Raw genomic sequence first — 12670 nt, 5'->3', positions numbered from 1 at the left:
AGTGAAGTGATTGTGGAAAACCTACATCCCCTCTTCTCCCCAAAGTAGGAAGGAAATGGCTCTTCCACTGAAACTCAATGGGCAAATTGGGCCTTTTTGGTGTACCTGCAAAGCTGCTGTTCTTCTGCTAGCACCTCTATGGTGAAGCTGTGAGCACCCTGGTAGTAAAGGTATAGGCAGCTTTACCATAGCTTTGCAGTGCAGTTTCTCCCCACCCCTGGGCTTAGGTGCTGCTGCAGTTAAGCCACAGGGGGGTGTTTTATATCTGTGTCCAGCAGCTGGAGGCAGCTGTAGTACAGCTGCCTACAGATGCCGTATGGGAACAAGAGTGGGTAAAGTGTCTCTTCAGCCACCAGCTTATAGGGGAAAGGACTCTATTTGATGCCAGGCCACATACAGGTTACTAAGGAAAGTGGGAGATATGGAGTTTTGGCCCTAATTCTCCTGCAGCCAAAAAGGAATGCCTCAGAAAAGCAGTACCCAGGAACCAGATGGGCACATGATGTTTGCAACAGACTCAGATGGCAAATAACAGCAGGAAAAGCCTCTAACCTTCCCTCAGAATGATGTATGTCAAATGGACCAGACAGGATGGCTTGTGCCAGAAGAAGCTGAAAAACACCACTTTAAAACTGGGTAAAAAAATGACTTTAGGCTGTCTTCTCCATGAGTGAGTTGAACATGAGGTTGTCCATTCATATTCAGAGTATGTTTGCTGAATCATTGCTGGTCCATGGTTAGCAGGTCATGCAGAAGACTCTATAGAGTATTCAATGGCTCTCATTCTAATTTATCTTGCTAGGTCGTGATTAATGGTGTGGAATAAATAAGTGAAATAAGAGTAATAATATAAGAATAAATATAGCCAATGTTATACAGTGGTTAAGATGTTGAATAGACAGCAGGGAGGCCCACACAGAAGTTCCCCTGTGCAACCATAGAGCTTTTATGTACACTATCTTCAGCTCCCAAAGAAAAGGTAGAATATAAACATGAATAATAAATAATAATAATGTGTTCTATATATTAAACACAGACACAATGAATCATAATGATACTGGTAAATGACATAAAAAATTAAATTGAACAAAGTAAAAAGAATAATATTCCACATAAGTTAACAGATAAATATTAGGAGACAGCTGGTTTAGAATTTAGCTCCAGAAGAGAACTCCTTACATTCTGCTTGCTTGCTTGCTTTCTCCCAGTAGATATTTTGCCAACCTCAGAATCATGACTTATATTTACTTTAAAAATGCTAAAAATACAGCAATAGTGCTTATAACCATTTGCAAAAAAGAGAGAAGGGGGATGAAAGGAACAAAACTGTGAAAATATACAATAAGCCTGATCCCTCAAAAAACAGAAACCATCTAATTTTTCCTCAAAAAGAAAAGAAAGGATCATATATTACTGTAGTAAGATTCTGGAGTAAATGAATGGATGTACTGTATATAAAATTACACTATCTGTTAAAAGTCCAAGGGTGAAGGAAGCAGGTAGTGAGATAATACAGTAGCTATGATGAAAGATACTATGTAGCATTTGTTCAAAGATAATCAAGTACCATTGGAGGAAGTTTTAGCATCTATTTAACAAAGCATTAAGAAATGGATTATATGATAAAATTGGGATATCATCTGTGATATTTTCAGATACACATCATATAAAAGTGGCATGGCTATACATAATCTTGACAATGGAACTGCTAAAAATGTGCAAAGTGTATAAGAACTTGAATAAATTACATAACTTCTAGTGCTGCAAGGCTACTGTTTATTTTGAGATCAATCAGCAAAAGGACTATTACGAGGCATATGAAGCAGCAGTAAGGCTGTTCCCCGCATTGATGTGAACCATCCCTCTAGAATGAACATCTGGTCTTCACTTTCCACCACAGGCAGAAATGCCTTCAAGCTCTTTTAAAACCACTTGTTCGAAGAAAGGGTAATCACCAGCTAAAGCTACAAACAAACACTGGAATATATCCTTTAAAGTGGTGCAAGTGATACCATTCAAATACACAAGCCTTCAGCAGACAGAAAACTGTTCTAGAAAATATGCTTAGCAAAACTTTGTGGTGATATCTATTCCTATTTACAACCCCAAAGAGGCTTCTGTCTACGAAACATAAGATGAAGAAAACATAATTTCCTTTTCTGCCATCCTATATGCTAAAGTTAGCCCAATAAAGCATAACTTCAGAAATACTGAGTAAACAACACTCCAGGTCTAGGAACTCTTACAACTTCTTCCAAAATTTGCAAATGAACTAATATCTATGAATGAATAGCTACAAAAAAAGCATTAGAGGAAGTGAAAAACTTAAGCCAATCAGCATCAGTTCACCATCTAACAAATTTCTACATGGAAACTGCAAGCCATAACTTAACATGTAGCATACACATGCAAAATCCTAACGCTTAGCATGTACGGAGTCCCACTGGTGGGGCCTTCAGCACCAGCTGGCATTTTGACCTCCTTGCAATCACGTTGCTGCTCCCACCACACCCTTTCCCTCATATGCACACTTCCAAGCAAGCAGGCTTACTCAGCTGAATATTCACCATTATAAAATTGCTGCCACAGGGTAAAATGTATCATACTATGGGAAGGAATTGGCTTAACTGAAGGTGATAAAAGCTCATTAAAGGGCCATCCACAGGTACATTCATAAGTGAGTTTGAGAATCAAATGTGAAAGAAAAATTAGTTGCTCCAGAATTGGCAGCATCACAAAGCCCAAATGATGGTAAGAAACAGAAATGAAGACTAGGAAGGCGTCAGCCCAAGAGAGCCCTTGTAAAGTATGTGGATCAAGACAAATGCCTAAGTGTGCCCAGTTCAGTGATCTGACAATACACAATGCAGTTTCAGGGAAGCTGGATAGCTAAGGCCAGGTTCTCACTTGCACCTAACAACAGCATAAATAAGCCTTGACAACTTTTTTATCCTTTGTCTCTATAATATTGCCTTCATCTCATCCCCCAGCCCACAAATGAAACAAGCTTAAGTCATCTTCAGTTTTAAAATCTATTAGATTCCACCTCCCATTACCTTGGAGGGAGTCAGGACAGGAATAAGCAATAAGGATAGCGAATTGTATGCTGAGTAAGTGAGTGGGTGGCACTTTAACTTGGTAATGGAGAAAGGCCCTAAATAATTCTCACAGTATCACTAAGGTACAATGTAATATTTCTACTGTTATAATTTGTAGAACTTTCCAGATGTTCACTGGGGTTGGACTATGAACTGAGAAAATAATGAACTGAAATCTAAACTCCAACATCATTTTAACAGAACATCTGTTCAAAGGCCCTGAAGTATGAAGAAAAGGAAATCATATGGTCATGAGACTTCAAATACATCTGATCTAGGAAGGTTCTGAATCAATCTATGTTAACTGGGTTCTGTTATCTCAAGGGAAAAAGTATTTTTGAAAAGTTTAGCTCACTCCATTCTAGTTTTGAGATACTTATTAAGCTAAAAACAAAAAGATGCACAAAGTATCAAGCCAAAATCACGCAAGGGCATATTTCTAATAGCAATAATTCTTTGTAGCATTCCCCCCTTTTCATTACAGTATTTTTTTTAAAGGAAACTAGATATCTTAAAAAAGAAATTTCACACATATGTATTAAACTCTTTGACCTTATTCATAGATAACAAGAGTTATCTTTAACTAAGGCATGTGATAGTGATTCTACTAGTTACATCAGGTAAAATTAGCATTTCTTTAGTCAATAACCAATTCCTTTCTGCTCTAATATTTTATTATTGCTCAACGTAGGCTGGATTCACACATTACACTAAACTGAATTTGGTTTATTTGTTTGCGTCTTACTGTGCTATGTGAAACAAGCCAATATATTTTTGTTAACCAGGGTTCATGGTTTAAGTATCATGTGAACCCAGGCAGTTGTGATTTATTCACTAGATCATGATTAAGCAAATTTGCAAACAAATTCATAATTTCATAGCAGGAACACTTGATTTTAACTTTCAAGTTCAATCCTCAGAAAAGGCAGACAACTATGACACAACTTTTGAATCTTGCCTCACGATTTCAATGCTGGGCAAGCATCAACAATTGTGATACTGAAATTAACCATTCAAAGGTTAAAGTCAGATGTAGGCTGTGTCTTGGATTAAGGCAGTGTTTCTCAGCCTTGGCAACTTGAAGATGTGTGAACTTCAACTCCCAGAATTCCCCAGCCAGCATGCTGGCTGAGGAATTCCGGGAGTTGAAGTCCACACATCTTCAAGTTGCCAAGGCTGAGAAATATTGAATTAAGGAATGAGTGATACTGACAAACCCCGTCAACACCAAGGAAAAGGGAAAAGTGGAAAGATGCCGTCACCTCTCTAGAGCTGCCTCTGAGTCTCTATTCTTAGAGGAACTCCTGTATCGGCAGGAGTGACATAAGATGAGCAGGAAAGCAAAATCTCCGGTCGATGGGACCAAAACCGAGTGACAGAAAGCCGTATTTCCACCCTTCCTGGCCGAGGACTCATTACCAGGTTGGGCACTGGCACCAGGGAACTGTGGGAAAATACGATGTCCGGAGAATGAGTGCGGGTTCGTGAGGGACGAATCGTACAGAAAGCAGGTCCAACGTGTCCTTCTGAAGCTACGGGGAGGGGAGGGCAGATGGCGGGGTCTCCACGGCAGAAGAGGCACTGAGGTGACCGAGGCAGCGCCGCGCCGCTCAATGGGACCAGCAGAAGCCATGAAGTGAGAGTTGGGGCCCCATCCAAGGAGTTTCCACGCGAGAACCGCGAGAACCTTTTTGGACGCGAGCGAAGTTGAACCGCCGGAGAAACCTGAGGGCGGACGCGGAAGGGGGCATCCCCGTCGGATCCTTCTCCTTCCGCCGTCCCCTGCAGCCCCTACCTGTAGCGCGGTCCCTTCGGCCGCTCCAGCCCAGCAGATCTCCCTCTCGCTTGGCCCCCGGGAGCAGCCGCGGCCCGGTGCTCAGCCTCGCCCGCCCCGAGTCGCCGCCCTCTCCAGCCTGCCGCGTTCTCAGCGCCCCCTTTCCGCCACTGAGCGTACGCAGGGCTGGAGGCGGCCGTCCGCAGCCGTGAGTTGGCCGGGCAGTACCAAAGTCTAACGGACGTACTGGGGCGGGTAGAGCCTTCCACCCTCCAGGCTCCTTCCTGAGGCGAGAGAAGGGAACTCTGCACGTGCTTAAAAGCACTGAGAACTAATCCCGAGCCTCCGCACTCTTTAGTAGCACCGGGGTGCATCGCGAATCGCCTCCTTTTAGCACCAGCCTTTAGTATCACCTTTGATACTTCCACCACCTTTCTCAAAATAACTTGGCACAAAAAAAATCATAATTCTCAGAGAGTCGAGGTATGTAACCCTGGCTGGAATCATCTGGTAAAGCATTCCCAATGGGGCCTTTGATTTGGACTATTTTCTTTGACCTGCAGACTCACCGCCCCCCCCCCCATGCCACACTCAACTTGCTTTTGAAAGCTCTCTCAGTATGGAAAAGGACTGGCACAGAGAGCAGTTGTTTGAAAAACACCAAACCCTGTAGCATGAAGAATTGGCCAAGATGTACTTTGGTTTTTAGAGACCAAAATCAAAGCAACCTTAGCTTAGTGGGATGTATGAAATCATCCTGTGTAAAAATAGGCAGCATGAAAGTGCTGCTGCAGTAAAAGAGATGGGAACAGTAAGAGCATTGAGCCATTATTTCAGGCTTAAATAGCTGCCATCTGTAAATCTTTCATATGATTTATTCAGAAAAAAAATCCTACTTTTCTAAGCAAAAACCAATTCGGGCCTCAATAACGGCAACTTTATTGTGAAAACTATAAAGTTCCCAAACAGAAAAGCTTTTACAGCTCTTGCTCAGGCAATGGGGAGGGGGAGGGGGAGGGGGGAGGGGGGAGGGGGAAATGTGGCTGATCTTGGAGTCATGTTAGTACCAATTTACATGCTTACATGGGCAGATGGAGTGAAGGAGAGCCCTCAGACCTGCCAACTGAGTCTTATCCATAAAATGAGGTAGTGATAAGGACTCTTCCAAAGATTTCTGGGAAGCAGGAGCAAATATTTCTAAATTTTCCATTTGGGGGTTCCAGATTTCCTCCTTTTTTAGTTCTGGATGGGGTGGCACTCCCCCTGAAAGAGTGCAGTTTGGAGGTCCTAGACTCATGGCTCCTGCTAGGGTTTTCTCTCTCTCTCTCTCTCTTTTTTTCCTCATTTACAACCATTTCTGGCTCAGGAGGTTTTGGCATCAGCAGCTCTTGCCCTTGTCATTTCACATTTGGATTATTGCAATTCACTCTATGTGGAGTTGCCCTTGAAGGTAATTCAGAAGCTAGAACTAGTCAGAATTCAGCTGCCAATCTGCTGATTGGCTTTATTGTGCTGTACCAATGTTGACCAATCTTATGGAAACTGCACTAGTTATCAGTAGGCTTCTGGGTCCAATTCAAGATACTGGTTGTCACCTATTAAAGCCCATTGTGGTTCAGGTCCTTGTTACCTTTGGAACTGTTTGATTCAGGCAAAATCTGCCTGTCCACTTTACACAAGAGGCTGAAAGTCCCTCTTTTGTGACAAATTAAGGGGGAAAGAGACAAGGGAACAGACCTTCTCAGTAGCAGCCCCTTTGCTATGGAACAGCCTGTGAGTATGGCCCCTTTCCTATTTTCATTCAGAAACCAGCCAAAGCAATTCTTTTCCAACAAGCATTAAGGGCAGAAAATGCAACATAGCTGGAAACAGCCAACCCAAAGAGGAAGTATCATGTAGATTATGAGTTTTATTTTGTTAGTTTTAAGGTTGATAGAATCCTAGGAGAAGGCAGTATATGAATTACTGTACAAATGAAAATAACTTCTAGCACTTAATGTCAAAACTGTTCTCATCCTATTAAGATACACAAATCCATTTGCTGGTGAAAATCAGAAGAGAATTCAAGTAGGTAGTCTTTATGTTACAAGCTAGATATAATTTATGGTAGTCTTTTTCCAGGACTAGTGAGAGTCTGTTCCCCCCCCCCCATGTAGTTCTTCCACAGTTGTCTTTAACTTTTGTTACTTAAAATAATCACCCAAATTGCTCTTTCTTTTTTTTTTTAAGTTGTTTGCTGCTGAATTTCAGTGACATAATTTCTGGAGACTCTCATGGCTGAAAAGAAGAGAAAGAATTGAGTGTAAGCAGGCCTCAGATTGCCTGCCCTGCTACAAAGTGTATTTCTGAGGAACTCCTTTTCCCACTGCTTTGAATCTAAGTTTAAATAGTTTTCTTCCACAGCTATGCGTTGAGAATGCTAGGAAAGATTGTAAAGATTATCCAATTTCTTTCACTGATTATTTTATGAAGTATTGCTCCCAGCTAAGCAAAGATCTTCTACTGTACTGTAACATCCCATTAGATTATTGTATGTTTAGTTTAACACTATTCATCCCTTTTAGTAGCAGAAGTAGCAGAAGCAGTTTTGTCAGAAAGCATATGTTGCAGAGAGAGATATAATTTGCTGTGGGAACAAATTGTGTTGTTTCTTTTATTAAGGATAGATCCAACACATAAGATATTTAATTATGTACAGTGTATACTCTTCATAAATGTTTTTGTATCTTGTTCTTATTTTGTGAAACCATTAAAATGTGTAAAAAAAACAGTAAGGGAGAATAATTCTTTGCATCAGTAAAGTGTTTCCACTGACCAATTTCCAAAGCAAATTGGCCTGCAAATTCTTTATATTATGGCAGTAAAATGAAATACTCTTGGGGATCAAGAAGGACATAATTGTTGTTAATAAACAGAATCAGCCTAATTGGCAAAATGTTTTTAGAAGTCTTTTCAAATTAATCTAAGTTCCAAAATAGTTGGGAGAAATGCCAGAGAACTAGAAGGTAAGTTTTATAAGTCTGGCCTATATTTCACATTTTTGTAACCTTAATTTTAATGCTACTTGTCTTAAATATACCATAGTGTTTTCCAAAGCAGTGTTCATCTGGAGTGAATTAACAAAAACAGCTACACTGGCCCTGAGGAAAATAAAATCCCCATTAAGACAAATTTATTAGCAAGTTCAAAGTTCACAAAATAATTTACAAGCTTTGATAACTGTTTTGCAAAACTTGGACTGACTTTATAAAAGCCAGTTCCATATGGAATGTGGATTTTTATCTTCTCAGAGATACTTAACTTGGAAATTCTGAACTATCAAAAATGCAAACCAAATCATATATGGTTTATGGGCTCAGATATCAAATAAAAATATATGCTAAACAGTATGACCCAGTCAGAGCTAGTCCAAGACATTTTGCTGTCTGAAGTGTAGAACAATATAGTGCCTCCTCACATTCCATGTACTTAAACTGTAATCACAGTTGACTTTTTCTCCAACACTGGTATTGTAACACTATCTCTGCATGTGTACCTGGTTTTGGCCTTGGGTCCATATCAGAAATATACCCCTAATAAGAACCAACATGATCAAACAGTTACAAACTTGGCAAGCGTAAAAAATAGTATGAAGAACTTTCAAGTGTTGCTTTTATCACTGCTACTACTTAGATGCTGTTATATACCATTGACATTTAAATTGAGGTAGTAGTAGTGGCAACAGTTGTGATAAGTCTCTTTGGGACACTCCCCACTTGCACCTGGGTATAGTACCAACATGCCCTGGCAACATCTTTTTTCTTCTGTTTTACCATGATGTTGCATTCATCTTGTTTCCACTCTATGAGTGAGATAGGCATAAGTTCTTTCCCTTATACCAACAGCTTTCAATGGCAGCTCAAAGTGTGTAAAATCTGTTATACGTCAACCATTATGCTGCAGATGAAGTCAAGTAATCAATAGCAGATGGAATCAGAGGTGTGCTTATTTGTCATTTCAGGCAGATGTGGGTATACCCCCTCCCCTCTGGTCCCCAGCCGTCATTCTGCAGTTATCTCTGCATGTAGTTGTATATAGCAACATTGTGCTGCTGGTTGATCAGAAATGCACAATAGTTCTAAACTATTTAACTAGCAGTAAGTGCTTTAACTCTACAGTATGACCCATACCGGTTTCGTGCAAGGCTGGAGTAGCAAAACAATGGAATTGTGTACCAGTGAAATAGAATAGCAAGCCCAGCTAGTGTAATGTTGAAATGATGGACTTCCACCATCATTGCATCCCAGACAGAACACAGAAAAATTTGGAAATCTGCATGTGTTGTCTATGTAAAGAAAGAAAAGGAAGGGAAGAGAAATTCATAGTAAAAGTGTTGCTTGTGACTTAACTCCTTTCATAACTCTGTTCTGTTTTGGTTTTTACTTTATTGACTTTGGGTTATGACAAAATGGACTGTAGGGAGAGGAGCATAGGATAACAAGCCTATAAATTATAGACAGAAGCTTGCACAGTGTTCAGATGGGCAGACAGTTTTCCCCCCAACTGGTGGCATGCAAAGCCAGAAGCAGGCATTGCAGACACATAATCAGGGCAGCACCATTTGGCAGTAACCTGAAATGGTCACTAGAGAGTCAGGAGAGGGGACAATTTTTGCTGATTCAAAGATAGGTGAATAACATTCACTCAGCAGGCCCAACCCCTTATGGATTTTTTGCATAAAAAGAAAATGATTTGTGACTTATGGTTTTGATGATTAGAAAGAATAGGTTATAGAAAGAAGGGAATTATGATGTAATCTTAGAGAGGCTTGATTAGAATTGTATGTATAACTGCCAAGAGGAAGATTGGAAAATAGATAGATAGATAGATAGATAGATAGATAGATATTGTGTGTGTGTATGTTTTCTGTTCTTTTTATTTTTTCTCCTTTTTCTTTTTTTCTTTTTCACATTTACTTTATTTTTTCTTTTTCGCATTTTCTTTCTTCTTTTGTCTTTTATATATGTAAAATCTTTTAATATAAACTATTAAAAAAAACTCAGCAGGCCTAATGGTGTATAGGAAGGCTGAGATCTGGGACCTCACATCTGAATAAACTCATATTGGGCTGGCTTGAGTAGGCACATAAAGTTAGTACCTATAATTCAGAATACTAGATTTATGTCACAAATGTTTAACAATTATTGTTTGTATGTGAGGGTTTTTTTCAATGAAATCCACTGGAAATTTTTCCAATATTACATTACATTACATTACATTGAATTTATCTCCGCCCATCTCCCCCAAAAGGGAACTCTGGGCGTTAGTGATGCAGATATTAATGTGCATAACTGATTAAAAATATCCAATTATATCTTTTTTCCATGATTACTCTCCACTGCCCAGAAGAGGGCAATGTAGGCTCTTGCAATCTACAGTAATGTTCTTGAGCGTGTACTCTTCTAACCTCAAGATGCTTCCAGACAAGACTTTTATTGCGCAGTCACCTTGAATGGAGTCATTGAATTTTGTGAAGGTTGACAGGAAGGGGAATTTTCCTCTTGGAACCCTTTAAGGTTTTCAGACCTCCTGTCCCATCTTCTCTCCCACCAAAAAGCAATCGCTAAAGAGGCAAAGACAGATCAGCTGCATTAACTTTTGAATGGTAAGACCCTCAGTTTCTGGGAAGCAAACATGGTTATACTGCCTGCCTGCATTCAGCTCCCTGCATATGATCATGCTTCATGTTCAAAACACTTTATTCTCCCCATGCCCCTATTGTATACTGTTTAGCAGCAGCATCACTAAATAACTATTGTATTCATTGGTTCATCTACAACCATGATAATATTAAAGATTTGTTATAGCTATGCTATGTATGGTATGAAATGGCCTTTATTACAAACCTAGATGCTGTATTTCTGGAGCAGATACTGTTATGGACTTCTTACTTTCTATCATGATTTTTCCATGAGAATGTCAAGAAAACAGTGCTCAGGACCATACTAAATGGTCCTAGACTTATTTTAAAATGTCTTCATTTTCTCATCTTTAATAAATATACTACCAAGATCCATCTACTTGTTCTGTTTTTTCACCATAACTTATCATCATTCACTCATTTCCCTCAGAAACACACCTATCTTGATTGATTAGATATTAATTTTCAGACTCCTTGTTGCATCACGCAGTCTATCTAACTTTCTTAACCAACACTACATTGTCTGCATAAAAAAGTACACACACATTTCACGTCCACAACCAACAAATGTCTAACTTCATCAGAAACATTCTTTATGTTTGCCTATAAATATATAATCAGCCAAGAGGATATCACATATCCTTACTTTACTTCTTGTTCAACTGAACCATTCAAGAAACATTCAATCTCACACACTATTTACTTCCATCACATATAGCTCATTGCATTCAGCAACCAACCTTCACTTCATATTTGCTCAAAGCTTTCCATAATTCAGTCTATTTATCACATGCTTTCTCTAAATCAACAAAAGTACAATAAACATTCTTTTTCATGTTCATACATTTCTCAGTGACTTGCTGAAGAGCAAAAATCTGTTCTGAACACATCTTGCCAGGTGTAAATCTGCATGTTCTTCCCAAATTTTGCTCACTGTCACATCTTATACTTCTGCATTTTTGCAGCTTTCTCTTTTATCCATTTTTTCTCTCATCCACAACTTCTTTCACTCCATCATTCTACCAAGAACCCTTTTTCATTGTTCCCATTAGCTTAACACCACACACTTCTGTGGTACATCAGAATTTCCCATCACCCTTGCATCCTTCATTTACTCTCTCAATCTTTCATCATAAACAATCAAATCAATCATGCTTTTATATTCATTCCTTTGCCATGAATATGCATGAACAGACTTATACTTAAACCATGTATTCAAAACAAATGGATCTTTTCCTTAGGAAATAAATCACTAATTACCATTGCCATTTACTCTTGGAACTCCAGATGACCCAGTCAGACTTTCTATGCACCTTGTCTCATTCCCACCCATCCATTTATGTTTCCCAACCGAATATTTTTCCCCCAGTTCACATTCATTCAGAACTTTGCAGTTTTTTCCAATATTCATGTTCAGTTATCACCATTCACTGCAGAATACTGTAACATACAATATCACTACCCAGTTAAGTCCTACTTACCTATGTATCTACAGCAAACTAGATGATACCAATTCATATATTTCAGGTATTTCATGCAGCTTCTATTTTTCTTTCTTTCATTTAATTTCTTCATTCACACTTTTTACCATTTAGTCTTCCCATATTCAAAATTGCAGTTTTCCATATGCCATATGTCACTAGATAAATCAGTAAAAATTGCCCTCTGCCACCCATCATAGCTTTGGTCAATCAAGGTTTTCACATAATGGTTTTCAATAATATACGAAGAATTAGTTTAGATTAGATTAGATTAGATTAGATTAGATTAGATTAGATTAGATTAGATTACCAGCCTTAATTGTACATGTAACATTCCTTGTAAACAGTAGTGGTCAGTTTTAACATATTTTGGGCAGTATGCCACAAGCACAACCAAAGCTTAATTTTGCCCAAGGCATGTTCCTGCAAGTATAGTTCTTTACTTTAGAAACTAGGACTGTGCAGTGATTTGGATTCAAAGGGGAAAGGCAATTTGGAGCATATGCGGGCACATACATAATACCTTTCAGAACCTCCTTAATTCCTCAATATTACATGAGCTCAGGAAAAGAATATAGTTTCTTTAACTGTCAAGTTGGTGACAAGTGCTACGTGAACACACACAGGGGCTCTGAAT

The 12670-nt window shown here is 39.2% G+C and overlaps 1 protein-coding gene across 3 annotated transcripts in view; it reads right to left on the bottom strand.

Annotated features, from left to right (window-relative positions):
* Window positions 1-5021, bottom strand: part of DNMBP (dynamin binding protein) — a 54837-nt gene extending 49816 nt beyond the window's left edge. For 2 of the 3 annotated variants that reach the window (XM_088131722.1, XM_007424754.4), the window contains exon 1: window positions 4894-5021. The gene's annotated coding sequence lies outside the window, so the exon portion shown is untranslated. Of the gene's footprint in view, window positions 1-4360; window positions 4492-4893 lie in introns of those variants that run through there. The other variant, XM_088131721.1, reaches the window with a different exon arrangement.
* Between the last annotated feature and the right edge of the window lie 7649 nt (window positions 5022-12670).

Source organism: Python bivittatus, unplaced genomic scaffold (genome assembly GCF_059951505.1).
Source record: "Python bivittatus isolate LINGU-HERP-01145 unplaced genomic scaffold, Pbiv_v1 ctg000980_np1212, whole genome shotgun sequence".
Lineage (NCBI taxonomy): Eukaryota > Metazoa > Chordata > Lepidosauria > Squamata > Pythonidae > Python > Python bivittatus.
Note: the sequence above shows the minus strand (reverse complement) of the source record. Positions and strands in the feature narration are given on the sequence as shown.